The 19,705-nt window shown below is 42.5% G+C and overlaps 1 protein-coding gene across 4 annotated transcripts in view; it reads right to left on the bottom strand.

Moving 5' to 3' along the window:
• CAMK1D (calcium/calmodulin dependent protein kinase ID) overlaps nucleotides 1–19,705 on the bottom strand; it is a 420,857-nt gene that overhangs the window by 284,129 nt on the left and 117,023 nt on the right. The gene's annotated exons all lie outside the window — the stretch shown is intronic.

The raw sequence follows: 19,705 nt of genomic DNA, 5'->3' as shown, positions 1-19,705 counted from the left end.
AAGTAAATGGAGATGGAAAATCTCCTTCGCCATCATTCTCAATTCCCTGGCCTCAGATGCCATAACAAAACTCATCATTTAACGTTTATTTCCCACATCAACCACCCTGCGAGAAAAGCCAGCAAAAGTAATTTTTCTGCTTGTGAATGACCCAGAGAGAACATCATTAGAACCTGATAGCTAGGAAATAAAGAAAGGGAAAGCAATGTCAGGTAACAGCAATTTTAAGTCTTGCTTCTCAGCTGTAATTACCCTGCATTCTATATTTTATCACTTGGACACGGGAGAGCTAAACCTTGAAGGGGTGAGAGTCACACAATGCTTTTCTGTGCAAAAAAGTGTTGTTTTTTTTCAATTCCGATGATTCCCTGCAGTCTCCCATGCACCCCCATGGTAAACCCTGGACAGGCAGGTGCCAGAGATACTGCAGGTTCCAAACCACCACAGCCAAGCGAACACCACGATAAAGTAAGTCATACGAATTCTCTGGTTTCCCAGTGTATATAAAAGTTATATTTACACTCTACTATAGTCTATTAAGTGCGCAAAGGCATTACATCTAAGAAAACAATGTACATACCTTAATTAAAATGTAGAGACACAAAGTAAGCACATGCTGCTGGAAAAAATGGTACCGATAGACTTGCTCACTGCAGGGTTGCCACAAACCTTCAATTTGTAAAAAAACACGCTGTCTGCGAAGTGCAATAATGCAAAGCACAATAAAATGAAGTTGGCCTGTAATCATGATGTTTATCATTAGAAACTTGGTTCCAAATAATTGGAATTTTCCTGCAGACGATATGCTTAAGCGAATGTGATGCAGACAGACAAGTAAGGGCCGGGCACTGGGAAACTGCCAATGTTGGTAATTCCATGCATCCTCCATAACCATTACTATGTTTCAGCAAGAGGCTCAGAGCAAATGATACATTCTGGGCAGGTTGCTGGAGACAGCCTTGCTTTTTGGCCTGATGGCGTCCCTGATATATTCTGTATATTTCTGAAGAAAAGCAAGTATCAGCATATCATCATCAAGTTTTCACGGACTCTTCACGAAACCTTCCAAGCATTAACACTGATATAACATAACATGGGCTTCCACGCCTTCCCACCAGTGAAGCTTCACATGAGTGTCCTGTGCTGAAACTGTCTTATCCTGGACAATCTCAGATTTCTGATCACCTTGCCCTCCAGACTTGGGAGGAAGCCTGGAACAGCAGTGCAGCCAGACAGAAGGGGTCCAGAAAAGTCAGATTCGGAAACAGCTCTTGGCAGAAAGCACATGGGAACCAGTACACGGGAAGACACTCCTGGAGCCCCATAAACTCTCCTGGGTCCTATAAAAATCATAGCAGCACTTTGGGATTTTTGTGCTTCTCTGTTTGTTAAGCTGCACCAATCGAAAATATGAGTGTGCAAAACCAGTGAGTTGTGTTTTACCACCAGGATGTCTACCACACCGAATGGGGCCCCAAACAATTTCCGATCACAAGTTGTCAGGCCTGGACTGGCCACAGATGTCAGAAAAGGAAACGGAGGCCAAGAAATTTTGTTATCTCAGAGCCATGCTTTCTCCACGCAGGACACGCAGTCTCCCCCGGGAGTCGGGCTGCCCAACTTGAAGGAAGGGGTCTTCCAGTGTCCCTTGTGCTAAAGCCAGCAGCCTATCCGGTTCAGAGCACAGCCTTTGGAGCCAGTCCAACCCTGATCCAAATCCCAACATCAGCCCCAAGTTGCTGTGCAAGTTTGGCAAAATAACTTAACCAGCCTGGGTCTCGGTTTCTCCCTCCATAGAACAGGCATATAATTCCCTTCCTAAGAATTGCAATACACATTATTATGTGCTTAGATGTATTATAGGATCGTTACTGGGCTTGGTCCAAGGTGGCCAGCTGCCAAATATCATTTTCATGAGTATGTAAGGGGAAATTCACATTACATTGTTTTCATCTCCAAAGCCTGGTCTCCAGGAAGTATGTGACGGTGGATCTCTAGTCATCTCACTGAAATAAAGGGACAAGGGAATCTAAGGTTTCTGCATCCATATTTAATCATATTTCCCCTGAAAGGCTCATGAGCATCTAGAGCCCTAGAGAAAATCTTTGAAGTATATATTGACAGAAGGGCTTTCTTTTCATCTTTTCATAGCTCTCCTATTTTAAAACAGCATTTGCTTATAGAATGGCCTTTCTTGCTTAGCAACAGTGAACAACATTTGTAAGTGACCTCCCTCCACCACATAAAGAGACCCCGGCTTTGTGTGGTTCATCTCTAAGGACCTTAAGAAACAGACAAATAGGTCCATTGATAAACATCCATGAACGGTGGCTGTCTACAACATTTTATATCATCTTCATCAAACAAAGTAATGCAAATATAAATTCTGTGATCTGTAAATAAAGGCTCATATGTAGTCCCATTTTGCCAAGGGAAGTCCCAGTATAATTATTATATATAATTATACATAAAATCAATCTGAAAAAAGTGTCCCAGCCTGGACAATAAACTAAATAGTGGTTACTATATTCTTAGCGCATGGCAATTATTTCTCATAGGTAAGAAACACGTAGGAAAGAAGCATGAATGAATCTTGATCCAAATGTATGACCTTGGGTGGGCAAGTTATCTATCATCTCCGAGCACTTGTTTCCTCATATCAAACAAAAAGAGATTAAAATACCCACTTTGCAAGGTTATTTTTTAAAAGATGTACCCAGCAGATTTCCTGAGAGACTGATGTCATACAGATGCAGCTACAGTGACGATGATGATGATGACGACAATGATGATGATGATGATGATGATGATGAAGGTTTTACCACTTTAGAACTAGCATTCAGATTCACTTTTCTAGACATGTTGAGGTGTGATTTGTAAAAGCAGGAGATGGAATTAAACTCCATGAGTCTTTTCTAGCTCTAATTTCCCATGGATTCTCTTATTTCAAATTCACTGGCTACAAATGTAATGGGAAGAAATGTACCTTCCAGGGGGGACAATAACGGCTACTGAAAAGACCTCCTGTCTATTCCGAAATTCTATTGCCAGCTCTCCAGCAAGTCACCTGCCTATTCCCAAATTTCCTACATGCAGAATGAATGTGATTCTTATAGTACAGTGATAAACATGAAGTCCTAACAAAAGGCATTTTATTCTGAAGCTCAAACAAAATAAATTCAAAGATAAGAATACCCAGACAAATAATAATAAAATTTGTGGGAACCAAAGACAAAGAAAAAAATTTTGAAATTAACAAAAAAAAAAAACAAAAAACAAAAAAAACTCGACATACCACAAATAGAGGAAGGACAATAAAATGTGGATTTTTCATCAGAAATGATGGAGGACAGAAGACAGTAGAAATGTTTTTAAAAGATGTTTTGTTATCTCTAGCTAGTGAAATTCTATACCCAGGAAAGTATCATTTAGGAATCAAAGTAAAATAAAGACATGTGCACTAAAATAAAATAAAGACGTGCTCTAAAATAAATGCTGAAGGAAGTTCTCCAAGCTGAAGAAAACTGATACCAAAAGAAAGCTCGGAAATTCAAGAATAAAGGAAGAGATTAGCCCCACCCCATAAGGTGGCCAAGTGAGCTGCTTCTGGGCTCTGTCCCCCACAGAAGCTTTGAACAACAAAAAGAACTGGCAGAAACATCTTTCTAAAAGCTCTAGTAAATAAAGAATTGCAGCAACAGGGCAAGAACCAAATCAAGAAAAAGGCTACTTAAAGGTGGTAGGATCTCATGGCGCCCTGGCTGGCCCCTGGCTGGCCCCTCCCCCACCCTCACCAGCTCAGTGCTGAGCCAGGCTGAACTCCCAGTGTGGATCCCTGGTCCTGCTTCCAGAGGAATCCGAGTGACCCTCGTGCAAATGACGGGAGCTTGTATGTCTGGCCCAGTCTGTATGGTGGTGGCTGGAGGGACTCATCCATCCCAGAACTTTCCCTGAGTGTAGAAGGCAGTTCACAGAACTCTCCTACAGAATACTATGAGGGAGCAGTAAAGTCTTCTGCCTGGGACATAAGTGCAGTGCCCAGGACCATGAAGGAACTGTTTCCTATGGAAGAGGGGATATTTGGAACCCTGTAAACTGGGGGTCTGGGGAAAACCTGAGGCCAGGCACCCATGCCCAAGACAAGAGGCATGCACAGAAAGGATCAGGGAAGCCTCTATATGTTGGCCTCAAGCTATTCTCTAAACTCATAGTATGGAATTGCCCTGAAGGAGAGCACTCCCACAGCCAATCTGCAAAGACTGGGAAAGGCGTTTTCTTTTTTCCCTCCTTCTTTTGTTATTAGCTCCTGGCATTCAAAGAAAGCTCTGTCTAACACTAACTGGAGACACATTTAAGGGACAGATGCCTCAAAGTCTGAATTCCAGAGATAAAATTAAAATATTAAAATATCCAGCTTTCAGCAAAAGATTACAAAATATACAAACAAACAGGAAACAATGGGCCAGGCAAAGGAGAGTAAAGCATCAGAAACCATCAATGAGGAGGATGAGACTTGGGATATACCAAAGACTTTTTAAAATGGTCCTAAATATGCCCATTGCTAAAAGAAAACATGGACAAAGAATTAAAAGAAAATCAGGAAAATGATGAGAAACACAGAGAATATCAATAGAGTGGATCTGGGTGTTTGGGGACATTTAGAGATATGTTGGATTTCTCTGTATAGGATTTGGAAAATTTCTGTTACAATCTTGTAAGTTTGAAAATAGTTCAAAATAAGAAGTAATTTTTTAAATAACTAATTTTTAAAAAGAATAAAGGAAGAGTAACAGATATAATAAGTATCTGGGTAAATATAATAGACTTTTTTTCTACTTAAAGTGCTTTATAATTGGAATGACTGTTGAGAACAAAAAATACTGTCTGGTGGATTTTTAATGTATGCATATGTAATACATATAAAAATTATAATATAAAGAAAGAACAGCAAAAGAATCTATTTGGTTAAAGTCCTTTTACATTTTACTGAAGTGGTAAAATACTATCTCAAAATAGACTGTGAGTCAAAAAATAAAAATAAAAATAAATAGACAGATACATAAATTTAAAAGGGATATTAAAAATATTCAAGTAATCCAAAAGAAGGCAGGAAAGAAGGAAGACAGGAACAAAAAACAGAGGAGACACGTATAAATTGAATAATATAATGGTAGATCTAAATCCAACTACAGTACTTGTCATTAATTGCTTCCAGGAGGAACAATGAGTACCAAAAACAACAGTACCAAACAAATTTTTCCCATAAGGAATAATGTAAATAAATTTAATACATTCCCAAACCAAAGACAATGATATTTTTAAGGCAAAATGTTAAAAGATATGGTTGTGTGTCATTACTTTACATGAGAAATAAACCTATAAATTAATAGATACTTAAATAAAATAAAAACTTCTCCTTACCTGCACTGAGAAGAGTCCATGGCCTAATAGGATGGTGGGAGGAGAGTGATGAGGAGGAGAGGGTACACGGAGTGTTGCTTGGAAGGAGGGTCCCCCTCCAATTGAACATCGGGCACTTGCATTTCAGGTGTTCTTTCTCTTTTCTGCCTTTTTTCAACTTGCACCACAGGCTCTGACACACCCTTTGTCACCTTCACTAAAAACTTATCCAATGAGGACTGCTTCTGTCTTCTTTTCAGAACTCCTCAAAAATGTGAAATTCTTTGCTCATTCAATAAATTCACATTTCTGCTTGTCAGAGCTCTGTCTGGATGGTACTTGTCCACAAAATTTTGAACTTCTGCCCATTTTGCACTCATTTCTTTTATAAAGGAACTGGGGACATCCTCCCTTATCTCCTCCTATTCAGCTACCTCTTGTTGCTGCTTCTTCTGTAGCTCCTCAGTTCTGAGCTCTCATGATGTTCCTCCACTAACTCCTCAACATCAGCCTTTTTTAATCCCTTCTTTATTCTTGATGATGGAGACCATTGTTCTAGCCATACCATATTCCCTAGCAAGATCAGTAATGTGAATACCATTCTCATATTTGCCTATTGTTTCCTTTTTTTTGCTCAATGGTGGTGAGAAGTAATTTTCTTTTCTGTTCAGCGCTATCACTGCTCATTTTCTTAGGACACATGATGAGGAAAAACAGTGCAAAAAAAGAAAAAATGACCATGGAAGCTAAGATAAGACCGCAAGGGGATGTGCACAGGGCAAGAGCTACTGCGTGACTGACGTGTGACCCTTTGTTTCAGCTGAAAAGGGTAGCGATTCACAAGGCAACTGACACTTGTGTGTCAAGTATCAAATAAATGACAAGTACTGGGACAAAATTTTCACATCAGAATGAGTACCAAATTCGACAAGTTTCAAAGCAGTTGAGTACCAAGGTACCACTGTATATCAATAATTACATTAAATGTAAATGGTCCAAACACACCAATTAAAGGACAGACATTGTCAAACTGGGTAAAAACAAGACCCAACTATATGCTGTCTAAAGGAAACACACTATAAAAATATACTACATTTTGGATGAAAAAATCCCCAAATATCTGGTAAGTAAATAACAAACTTTTAAACAACCCATGAGCCAAACACAGAAAAATCAGAAAAATATCTTGAACGGATTAAAAACAGGAGAAAGCCAGGGAAATAAGAATCTGAAAGCAACAAAACCCATAAAGGAAGTGAAAAACCAGTAGATGCCACCATGTACTTTGCCATGTGACAGAGGAGTCCAGGATCACCTGCAGCTGATCTTCTGGAAGAAAGCATCACCTGAGAATGTCTTAATGTAGACATTTTTCTCAGTCTCAAAACTACCTTCTACAGTTAACTTCTATGGATCAGTTCATAATAGAATTCCTATCAGAAAAGAACTTTCAGCAGTTAGCTTCCAATTTTCTCACTTACTATTATAAATTAATCAGTAAGGCAGGAACCATGCTCTCAGGAACTCTCACTGGTTTTCAAGAAGCCATTCAGGAGGGGAAGCTGAAAGATATGGCTAACATGATTCAGAAATCACTTGAAGCAGCAGAGAATGCTTGCCTGGATGTGGCTATGATTGGGGAATCTGGGACTGGGAAGTCCAGTTTCATCAATGCCCTGCGAGGACTTAGTCATTAAGAGGAGGGTTCTGCTAATGTTGGGGCTGTAGAGAGCACTCTGAAGAAAACCCCCATCAAAAAAAAATTCTAAGGTGACGTTCTGGGACATTCCTGGACCTGGGACCCCTGATTTCCTTCCACAAACTTATTTAGGAAAGGTAGAATTTGCTAACTATGATTTCTTCGTCATCATTTCTTCCTCATGGTTCAAGTTCAATGATGCTCTTCTGGCCTAGAAAATCAAAGGGATAGGGAAGAATTTCTACTTTGTGAGAAGCAAGGTGGACAGTGATTCATATAATGAAGAGAAAAGTAAACCCAGGTCCTTCAAAAAGGAGAGAGTCCTCCAGCAGATTTAAGACAAACATCTGGAAAACCTCAGTGATACTGGAGTGCTGAGCCCCTCATCTTTTGATTTCCAACTTTGACCTGGCTGACTTTGACTTCCCAAGCCTGGACGAGACACTGCTGGAGGAGCTCCCTGCACACAAGAGCCAGACCTTTGTGCTCCGGCTGCCCAGTTTGTCTGAAGCTGCAATTGACCTGAAGAGAGATTTCCTTAAGCAGAAGAACTGGCTGGAAGCCTGGAAGTCTGCAGCTCTCGCTTTCATCCACTTCATGCCCATGATCGGTGTCTTTGATTTGCCTTAACAGAAGTGTTTGGAACTTTACCAAAGCTATTTTGGTATGGACGACAAATCCTTCAATAAGATTGCCCAGAACCTAGGCATATCTGTGCAGGAGATCAACAGCTCCATGAAGTTCGTGAAGTTTTGGTTACTTGTGAAGGATAACAGTATAGCGGCAAATGCCACGAAATGTGCTAAATCCTACTGCTCTGTGAACGGAGGCATCCCATCTACTGTCTTCCAATGTTTGGAAACCTACTTTCTACATGTGAAATTCTTCTATACAGTGGCCAATGATGCTAAAATTCTCTTGCAGAAAGAGAGCTCCAGTCAAAGAGAATGAGGTAGAGGTGGGGTCACATCTAAGTGAAGAACAGATAACTCCTCAGGTCCTGTGCTCTCTGGGTGGGGATCCCCTTCCATCTTCCCAAAGGTGAAAATGATGTCTGTCCAGTGAAGGAAAGCCACTGTTCCACATGGATTACCTCACTGCTGTGCATGGGAAATTGACTGTGCCTGTATTCAGGAATCCCTGTCCAATTTTGTTTGAATGATGACAGTAATGCACCACGTAGTCTTCATTAATCTCCACGTGTTATGGAGTAGATTGCATTTGCATTATTTACTCAGGTAATAAACATTATGATTGTGTAGACATGGAAGTTTCCCTGGCTTGATAGGTTATACAGGGGGGCTGCCTCCTAAGCATTGGGAGCCTGAAGGCAGACACCAGGCTGGGAGAAGGCCAAAGCTTTGTGTGCCCGAAGGCAGGCATCAATTTAGATAAGGACAAAGCCAGGCTCCTTCTGTGCTCCTGTCTCCTGCTTCTGCTGTCTCCCGTCTAGCCCCTAAGAGATCAAAGACATGCAATCACATCTTATGGCTTTAGAAAAAATGCACCCTCCCTGAAATACCTGAAAACAGTCACGTAGGAGACTACCTTGTATGCTATAAAAACCTGTAGGAATAAGTAGAATAAACTTTTCTTTTGCATGAACACAGAGACAGAGTCGGCTCCCTTCTTTCACATATGATAGCAATGAAGATGACTGCTGTCTACTGAATGCTAAAAAAAATAGATCATCTCAACATTTGAGGAACATAGCTTAGAGGGACACATTTAGTATCAAATACTTGTTTAAGAAAATGAGAAAGAACTCAAATTAATAATCTAATGTTTCACCTTAAGAAACTAGAAAAAGCAGAACAAATTTAATCCAAACTTATCAGAAGGGAAAAATAAAGAGGAGGAATCATGAAATTGAAAATAGAAAAACAATAGAGAAACTTGACCAAACCAAAAGCTGATTTCATTGAGAAGATGTGTAAAATTGATAAACCTCTAACCAAGCTGACCAAGAAAAAAAAAGAGAACACGGTCACCAATATCAAGAATGAAGGGCTATCACTATAGACCCTGCAGACATTAAAGGGCTAGTAAAAGAATATTACGAACAAATTAGAACAGATGTGAGCAAACTCTTCATAAATGGATAGATGGTAAGTATTTAAGGATTGTGGGCCATGAGGTCTGCTACTATAGTACAAAACAGTCATAGACAATAAAGAAACAGATAGGAATACAAAAAAAGAATAGACTGCTGATCTGTGGGACTTAGTTTGTTGAAGCCTGATTTAGATAAAATAGAACAATTCCTTGAAAGATAAAAACTACCAAAGTCACCCACAAGGAAACAGATAGCATGAATATACTCCTATACATATTAAGGAAATTGAATTCAAAGTTAAAATCCTTCCAGCAAAGAAAACTGAAGGCCCAAGCAGTTTCAATGGTGAATTCTACCAAACATTTAAGGTAAAAAAAACATACAATTTCTACAAAATCCCTTCCAGAAAAATGAAGAGAAGGGAATACTTCCCAACTCATCCTGAGAGTCAAGGATTTCTCTGATACCAAAGCCACAAAAGCATTGCAAGAAAAAAAAAATACAAGCTTATATTTCTCATAAACATAGATACACAAATCCTCAACAAACTATTAGCAAGTAGAATTCAGCAATATATGATAAGGATAAAATACCACAACCAAGTGGGATTTATTCCAGGAACACAAAGCTGGTTCAACATTTGAAAATCGATCAATGCAATGTACCATTTTAACAGATTAAAGAATAAAAACCACATGATCATTTCTATAAATGCAGAAAAATTTAATATCCATTAATAATTATTTTAAAAATGAACAACTTCAGCAAACTAGAACAAACTAAACTTCCTTGACCTGAAAAAGGGCATCTACAAAAAACCTACAACTCACAGCACATTTAATGGTGAAAGCCTGAAAGCTTTCCCCTAAGATCAGGAACAAGGCATAGATGTCAGATTTCAACACCCCTTCTCCTATTCAGCATCATTCTGAAAGTCCCATCCAGTGCAGTAGGGCAAGAGAAAGGGAAAAAAAAAAAAAAAAAAAAAAGGCATACAGATTGAAAAGGAAGAAATAAAACTATCTGTATCCTCAGATATCAATGCAGAAAATCCCAAAGCATCTACAAAAAAGTTTCTAGAACTGTTAAGTTATTTTAGCAAGGTCACAGGATACAAGGTCAGTATGAAAAACCAACTGCATGTCTACATATTACAAATGAATGAATGGAAATCAAAATTTAAAAAACAATGTCATTTACAATAGCTGTGAAAAAAGAAGGAAATAGGTATAAATATAACTAAGTATTGTAGAATCTGCATGCTAAAAACTACAAAGCAAAATGAAAGACATTAAAGAAAATCTAAACGAATGGAGAGATAGACCATATTTATGGATGGCAAGACTCAATATGGTTAAGATATTAAGTTTTTCCCAAATTGATCTACAGATTCAATATAATCCCAATCAAAATCACAGCAAGTTTTTGCAGAAATTGATAAACTAATTCTAAAATGTATATGGAAAGGCAAAGGAAATGTAATGGCCAAAAAAATGTTGAAAGAAAAAAAGAAAACAAAGTTCGACAAGTCACAGGACATGATTCCAAGACTTATTATAGAGCTACAGTAATCAAGAGTGTGGCATTGGCAAAAGGATTGATGCACAGATCAATGAAACAAAACACAGAGTCCATAAACAGAGCCACACAAATATGGTCAATTGATCTTTGACAAAGGTGCAAAGGCAATTCAACGGAGAAATAATAGTCTTTCGAACAAATGTTGTCAGAACAATCCTTATGCAAAAATATGAATCTTCTGGTAAATTGAATTATGTACCCCAACAGAAGACACATTCTTAATCCACATTCCTGTGGGTGTGAAACCATCATTCATTAAAATAGGGGCCTCTGAAGATACATTATTAATTAAGGTATTGTGCCAGTTTGGATGTATTAAGTCCCCCAAAACACCATTATCTTTGATGCAATCTTGTGGGGGAAGACATATTAGTGTTGATTAGATTGGAATCCTTTGATTGAGTGTTTCCAGGGAGATGTGCCCCACCCAACTGTGGGTGATGACTCTGGTTGGATGGTTTCCATGGAGGTGTGGCCCTGCCCATTCAGCATGGGCCTTGATTGGTTTACTGGAGCCCTATGTAAGCTCAGACAGAAGGAGCAAGCTTGTTACAGTCGAGAGGGACACTTTGAAGAATGCATGGAAGCTGAGAGAGGAGCTGTAGCTGAGACAGACATTTTGAAGACAGCCATTAGAAGTTGATGCAGACATTTTGGAGAATGCCATTTTGAAACGCAACCCAGGAGCAAAGGACAAGCAGATGCCAGCCATGTGCCTTCCCAGCTAACAGAGGTTTTCCGAACACCACTGGCCATCCTCCAGTGAAGGTACCCAATTGTTGATGCATTACCTTGGACACTTTATGACCTTAAGACTATAACTGTGTGACCAAATAAACCCCCTTTTATAAAAGCCGATCCATTTCTGGTGTTTTGCCTTCCGGCAGCATTAGCAAACTAGAATGGATTTAGTCTCATTTGTAAATAGGATCTTTCAAGATTCTATTTAGGTATGACCCAACTGTATTAGGATGGGCCTTTAAATATAAAAAAAGCCAGAGGTCAGAGAAAGACCCAAGGGGAGACCAAGACCATGGTCATGTGATAGAGGCAGAGATGCAGGCCAAGGAGCCCCAAGGGTTGTGACAAGCCAGCACCAGGATGCTACAGACTTCAGGGAGAAAGCCATGGCCTTGCCAATGCCTTGATTTGGGACATCCAGTCTCTGAAACTGTGAGCCAATAAATGCTTGTTGTTTAAACCAACTCATTGTTTGGCATTTGTCACAGCAGCTCGAGCATACTAAGACTAAGAAATCTCAACCCATAATTCATACCTTAAGCAAAAATTAACTTAAAATGGATCAAATATCTTAATGTAAAATGTACAACTATACAACTTTTGGACTGTAATCTTGGGTTAGTCAAAAGTTCTTAGCTATGGCATCAAATATACAATCATTACAGAAAAAAATGATAAATTGGACATATCCAAAATTAAATTTTTTGTTCTGTAAGAAACTCTTAAGAGGATGAAAATACAAGCCACCAACTGAGAGAAAATATTTGCCAACCACACATCTGACAAGGAATTTGTTCTAGTTTCCTAATGCTGCCAGAATGCAAAACACCAGAGTTGGACTGGCTTTTATACAAGGGGGTTTATTCGGTTACACAGTTACAGTCTTAAGGCCATAAAGTGTCCAAGGTAACACATCAGCTATTGGGTACCTTCACTGGAGGATGGCCAATGGTTTCTGGAAAACCTCTGTTAGCTGAGAAGGCACATGGCTGACGTCTGCTCCAGAGTTCTGGTTTCAAAATGGCTTTCTCCCAGGATGTTCCTCTCTAGGCTGCAGTTCCTCAAGAATGTCACTCTTAGTTGCACTTGGGATATTTGTCCTCTCTCAGCTTCTCCGGAGCAAGAGTCTCCTTTCAACGGCTGTCTTCAAACTGTCTCTCATCTACAGCTCCTGTGCTTTCTTCAAAGTGTCCCTCTTGGCTGTAGCTCCTCTTCAAAACATCACTCACAGCTGCACTGAGTTCCTTCTGTTTGTCAACCCATTTATATGGCTCCACTGATCAAGGGCCACACCTCCATGGAAATTATCTCATCAGAGTTATCACCACCGTTGGGTGGGGCACATTCCATGGAAACACTCAAAGAATTACAATCTAATTAACACTGATAGGCCTGCCCAAACAAGATTACATCAAAGATAATGGGGTTTGGGGGACACAATACATTCAAACTGGCACAGAATTGTATCCAAAATATTTAGAAAATCTCTCAAGACTCAACAATAAGAAAAACAAACCAATTTTTTTAAATGGGTCAAAGATCTGAGCAGACACCCCACCGAAGATATAGATAGCAAATAAGCACATGAAAAGATGCTTAACACAAGCAGTCATTAGAAAACTGCTGATTAAAACCACAGTGAGGTAAGTCTACACACATAAATTTAAGAATGGCTTAAATTTCAAGAAAAAGAAACTGACACCAACAGCTGTCACGAATACAGAACTCCTGGAACCTTCATCTACTGCTGGTGGAAATAGACACTTTGGAAAACAGGTTAGCAGTCTCTGATCAAGTTAAAAATACACGTACATATGACCCAGAAAACCTACTTTGAAGTATTTACCCAAGACAAACGAAAACTTAGGTTCACACAGAAACCTACTGCCAAAGCTTTTAGCAGCTGTATTCATACTCGCCCAAAACTGGAAATGACCCAAAAGCCCTTCAGTGGTGAATGGATAAACAAACCGCTGGCATCCATACCACGGCCTTCTACTTAGCAAAAAAAAAGAACAAACCAGGGATAAATGGAATAACACGGAGGAATCTCCAGTGCATTATGCTAAGAGAAAGAAGCCAGACTCAAAAAGCTTCATGCTGTATGACTCCCTTTATGTGACCTACTGGAAAAAGACGTTTCTAGGGACAGAGAACGGAGCAGGGGTTGGGAAGGGTTAGGGCTGGGGGGCGGGTCTGACTACACAGGGGCAGCATGGCACAAGGGACTTTGTGGGGATGGAGGAAATGTTCTGTGTTTTGGTTACATGAATATATGCAGGTGTCAAAACTCATACAACTATTCATCAAAAGAGTTAGTTTTCCCAAATATAAATTAAAAAGCATTTTTTAAAGGAGGGGTCTAAAAACACAGACTGCTTGACATACAGCATTGCCTGTGCACCAGCCATCATCTTAGGCATTCCTTATGGATGGGAAAGGTGAATTGTGTGTGGTTTCTTCCTTCGAGGAGCAGATCTTTCATTGAAGCCTATGTTAGTCTAGTGCTCATTGAAGGGCCATCCCAGGAAACCACCTGAACTAAACTGTCACCAAAGCAGAACAACGAATAACACTGTACAGACTTTGAAAATCTCGCAGTGGAAATCCTGGCTGCTCCACATGCTTCCTTATGTGACTTGAGACAAGGAACTTTGGTTTCTTTGTCTGTTGGAGGAAGTGACAATCCTATCGCACTGTGTCATTGGAAATACAATTAAACAGTGTAAGCCCATGATGCAGGGTCTCGCACCTGGTGTAGCACGGCAAAGCAGCTATTATTTTAATAATTGTAGTAGCCCGTGGCTTTGAGCTACCTGGTGCATTTTCATTCACTTGATGTAACCCTCCAGAGTGTGGTACAAGGTGATCCTAAATTGAATTCCAACCACTCTAAACAGAGGCTAATGCATCATCAGAGCAGCAAACATCTCTTTAACTCCCCCAGGCTGGCCACGGCATCCCAGAACCTTTGCGGGGCCACCACTGTCTGACACAGCTTGCAAGGCAGCCCCAGAAAACTCAGGAAAGACCTTCAAGAGGAGCGAGAAGAAAGGCCAGTCAACCAAGCCAGCAAAACACCCAGCCCGGCAGCTGCAGCCAAAAACGCTCAGCTGGGGAGCAGGACAAAGATGATCCCCAACCCTCTGCCTGTCCGAACATCCTGTTCTCAGACCGGACTGGGCAGTAAAACCAAGCCTCTGATACTCACGACGGATCAAGTCTGGGCACTTAATTCTGTTCAGGAAAAGAAAACAACCGAAGCGAAGTTAAACAGTGGTGGCTTTCTTCTGTCCCTCCCTTGTCAATATTAGCCCAGCTAATATTTTCCCCGGCCCTCTTTTGAGCTCACTTCAATCAATCACCTGGACCAACAAAAGTTTTTCCCCTAGGAAATCAGTAAACACCCACATGTGCTTTAGTAAGCTGGCAGGAACACAGTCTCTGTTCTCAGTTTATCCAAACATACTTGGCAGCTTGCCCAGGGCGACACAGCTGCTCCCAGGCCCAAAGACACCTGCAGAGAGGCTCAAATAGGGCAACCCAGAGGAGGGGGCAGAAAAAGGGGAGGGGGCCAAATCCTGGAAGCCAAAGTCTGATAAAATAGGTATGCTAAATAAAACAAAATAAATAGAATAAATATGTGCTAAAGTAAAATTGTGTTTTATTTAATAACAACAGCTCCAGTAAGGGGCCCTGCATCTTCGCCTTGGTGGTGGAGCCTCCAAGGTAGTCTATGATATACCCCCAATGCACCAACTCCAGCTGGTCATCTGGGTGCCTCTTTGGGAAATTTCGGCTTTTATAAATATTGCAATGTGTTGACACGTATTGATACTTGTGCACTGGCCTAAGGCTTGAGACAGAACTACAGTATGTCGGGCTCTTGATGCCACCTACCTATGCCAGTTTTTTTGAGCAGTACTTTGTTGCATTTTCCAACCCGCTTCCCATACACAGAGGATTTCCTGGGCTCCTTCCGGCAGCCCTGCAGGGAGCACAGGGCAGGAACCACTCTCCCATTTCATAGATAAAGAAACTGAGGAACAAAATCTACACCTCAAGTGAGATCGGGCAGGGCACGGGTCCCCCCGACGTGCGGGTTGGGGTGCTCGGCCGCCTGCGCGGGGATGCAGCGAGAGACTGTGGATGGTCCACGATACAGCTTGCAAGGGGTGGGGACACGTCTCTGCGTCATCCAGGAGTACAGATCCTCCCGCGTGCACTGCGCTCCTCTACACCTCAGAACGCACGAATCGACCGCGCAACCCATAAAAAAGTCCCGACCCCAGAAATTCTCATTCAACTGGATCGAGTGGGAGCCCAGGCATGCCTATATTTTTCAAGTGTTCCCCAGAGATTCTCATTTGCAGCCACAGTTGAAAACCACTAGCCTCCAGCCCTACGGGGCAGGAGGCATCTGAGCTGTCTGCAGCAACTGAAGGATAAGCCCTGAAGGCGGGGAAGGGAGGCGATCCCATTCCCACACCTGGCTCCCCTGCCACCTGGAGCACCGCGAAGCTGGGAGACCTGGCAGACGCCAAGGAAGAGAATCCGCAAGCCAGTTTACCCCAAAGCAGACCACCAAATGCAAACTAAAATTATGCACGCTGTACCATGTGGGAATGAAACGTGAAGGTGCAGCCACCCCGGCCCGGGACCTGGGTCTGCTGTGATGCCTGACCACGCCAGACGTGCCCCCTCCTGCGTCTCCATTCCTAATCCCAGAGCAGGAAATGAGTGACCGATTGTGCGCCCGCGGCTCAACTAAGGCTTTCCGCCGCTCCCCGGGCTGGGTCTGCATTCATTTGCATTCATTCCCACTGTCTGACTGCACAGGGACTACACAGGTACTGCACAGAAATCCAGGAAATACCGAGCAGGTACCTCCTGTCCCCACCGCATCCCGGGGAAGGGAGGCATTCCTGTAATCATGCAGAAGGGCCAGGAGGAAACGGCACGGCGAGGTCACTCTCCAGAAGGACTGACTTCCCCGGTGGTCCCTGGAGGCAACCGGTGGGAAGATCAGCAGGACACACTCCCCTTGGCCAAGGGTCCTTCTGCTCACGTGTGGGGGCCGCCGTAGAGAAATGCATTTGATTCTCAGACACCTTCGTGGTGCATAACGGGGAATGATGCAGTGAGGAGCTGGCTGCCCGAGGCCAAGGCAAGGCCTTCCCAAGCCATCTTCAACCAAGCACTCAGCCTGAGCTGAGGCCGGGCAAGACATGTGGATGCTGAGGGCTGAAGTTTCCACGTATGTTCACGTTTTCATTTACTCACAGTCTGGTTTCTGTTTTAAAACCTAGGGCCATTGCCTCCCTACCATAATAAAAACAGGCAGCAACACAGAACTGGGCGAAGTCAAAGGGGCTGGATGCTTAACCCAGACCCTCGTGGAATACCCATGGGACTACTTTTGAACCACAACCGCTGACAAAGTCCCGGGTGAACTCAGGAAAACCGTCAGTTTATTAAGCGTGGCAGCAGGATTTTTCTAGAGCCTTCTGCAGACAAGGATCACATAGAAGTCTCATTGTAAAACCTCAAAATTCTGGAAGAAAACAGCACCCTCACCCCCACCAAGTCAAGTCGAGCAAACTTACTCTCAAAGGAAGTTGGCAATCCAGAGTTACCAGAATAAAGATTAAGACAACACGGACCGCTAATCTTTTTTCCGAGTGCGGGGCTCCCACCACAAGGGAAGGGCTGTATTGTGTGTCTGGCTCTGGGCAGCACTCAGCAGGTACCTGGGCATCTACGACAGGTGCCTGCCCACCTGCCTCTCACCCCAGGCCCCGCCCCGTCAGCACCTGCCCAACCAAGCATAACCCAATTACCCAAACGCAGCTCCCCAGCATCTTTATGTTGGCACAAGCCGCTTCCTCTCCAGGGATGCCTTGCTGCCCGCCCCCCACGGCCCTTTTGCAGAGATGACTCATCACACCACTAGCCCTTGCCAGCCGTCGTCTGCCCTGCTAGGAAGGGGAAGGAAGGCTTCTGGCCAGAGAGGCTAAGACAAGCCACATAATAAAAGGAAGAAGAAAGGGTTGGGAAAAAGAGAGTTTACCAGAAGTGTGAAAATGTGGCTTATGCACTCGTTTTCCTTTACTATTCTGGTAAAATTATACAGAGAAAGCCCTGGAGACTCCTCAGAGCCAAAAAAAAACAAAACAAAACAAAAACAAAACCAAACCCATGCCCTACTTCCTCTTTGAACTCCTTCTTGAGTTTCTTCTTGATGTCTTTTGAAATTTGAAATCCCCATCGAGGCGGCCAATCACGCCTCTAGTTAGTTAGGTTTGACCCAATACAAAATGAAGACCGCCATCCCTAAACCTGCCCTTTTAAAGTGGACAAACCCCTTGACCAATCAATAGAACTCATAAAACTTGCTTCTTAGTTCTATAAAAATCACCTGTGATCCGTAGACGCTGAAGCTGTTTCCATTTTTTGCATTCCTCGCTGCAGCAGAACTTTTTAGGACCATCCATAAAATCTGCCAACTCTACTCCAAGCTGTCTTCTGACAATTCTTGAAGAAGGTCTAGGGAAGGACTTTCTTTTTGTTAATTACTTTTGGCTCCAATGCAGAGACAAAGTCAAGTGGTTGCCCCAAGCCCCACCCCCCCACCCCCCGCCAGCTTTATTAGGGCTATAGTAACTAAATAGGGAAGTTAAGAAGAGGAGTTTTGGGGAGAGAGGGGAAGCATGGCGCAGAGGATGACAAGGATGTGTCTGCATTCATCAGAGGCACCAAAGAGATACACAGATGTGGAAACTGCTCCCTGGGGACAGGCAACAAGCTGGAGATTTGCATTTGGGAATCACCCTCATAGAGCTATTTCTCAAAGAGCCTGGAGAAGCTTATTAAAAATGCAAATTTCTCAACCCCACCCCAAGCCTACTGAGTCACACCATCTGGGAAAGGGACCCAGGAGCTCCCAGCTCCCTGGGAGTTCCTGATGTCTGAGAATGATTGTTTGGGGCTTGAGGAAACAGCTTATGAACAAGGAGCACCACATAAAGAGAAAGGAAGGGTCATTTCAGGGCACATTAACATTTCACGTGAAGGAAGGATTAAAAATGAGCCCCCACAGGGGACAGGGAAAGATGAATGGGTTCTGTCCAGACGCAGCAGGAAATCAATACAGGGTAAATTCGAGAATCAGAAGAGCAGCAAGGCCCCAGCTGAGGGCTGACAGCATACATCCCAGGAAACCTAGTTTGGTGGTGTTCTAGAAGCTTAACCCTTATGGCACCACTAGTCCATACAGCACCCTCATGCAAATTAGGAAAAGTCTCCTTTCTCCTTAGAGGACAGAAAGGACCTTACAATCCAACTACCATGTTAAAAAAAAAAAGAAAAGAAAAGCTTCCTTTTTCACAGCACCCCTTGGCCAAAGACCTGCACAAATCTAAGTGGCTGCTGGGTTGAAATCAATTTATTGTGTCCCCCACCCTCTATGGAACTTCCCGATAGGAGCAGAAATTTCACTATCAGTAGAAATCAGGCACTGGGATCCCTCTTGGGCAAAATGCACTTCATTTCAGCAAGCCTCAGTCTTCCCCTATTTGGTTAACAGAAATTAGAGAGAGAGGGCACCCCAGGATCAAGAAAGGGGTGCGCCTAGTCTCTAAGGATCTCACAGCCACACCTGCAGCTGGCACACCACCTCTTAGCCATGGAGGAAACCACACTCACACCGTGTGCAGGGCTCAAAGGGTCTTAGAAGATTTGTTCCCTACCATGTTTATTAGCTTCAGAGATACAATTTGCACACCTCTCATTAGAACAATCAATCACAAGCAAAGAGGGCTGCAAGAAAGAAAAGGCCCAGGTAGTAACCTGCAAGCTATATACAGACAGTAGCTGCAACCTTTTCAAAACTATTCAGAAATTCATCCCCACTTATCCGAGAAAATGTTTAAGGAGGCACCCGGCATCTTAACAACCCAATAAATCACGTCCTCCCTTAATTAGTGCAGTCAATTTGAAAAATGGTCCCAGTTGCTTGTCCATATTGGGAATATTAAAAGGCCTTTCTCTCACTCCCTTCCCTGAAGTCCACGTTCATTGAGCACCGTGCCAGGAACTGAGTCCCACACGCTGGCGAGCAGGCAGGAGAGCGGCCAGACCCTTCCATGTTCTCCTTTACAGGGTACTTAACGCATTCCAAGCCTCTCTCATGCGTTATATGAAAGGAGCTAAGCCTCACACACCAACCC

The sequence above is a fragment of the Choloepus didactylus genome, chromosome 8 (genome assembly GCF_015220235.1).
Source record: "Choloepus didactylus isolate mChoDid1 chromosome 8, mChoDid1.pri, whole genome shotgun sequence".
In the NCBI taxonomy this organism is placed as follows: Eukaryota; Metazoa; Chordata; class Mammalia; order Pilosa; family Megalonychidae; genus Choloepus; species Choloepus didactylus.
Note: the sequence above shows the minus strand (reverse complement) of the source record. Positions and strands in the feature narration are given on the sequence as shown.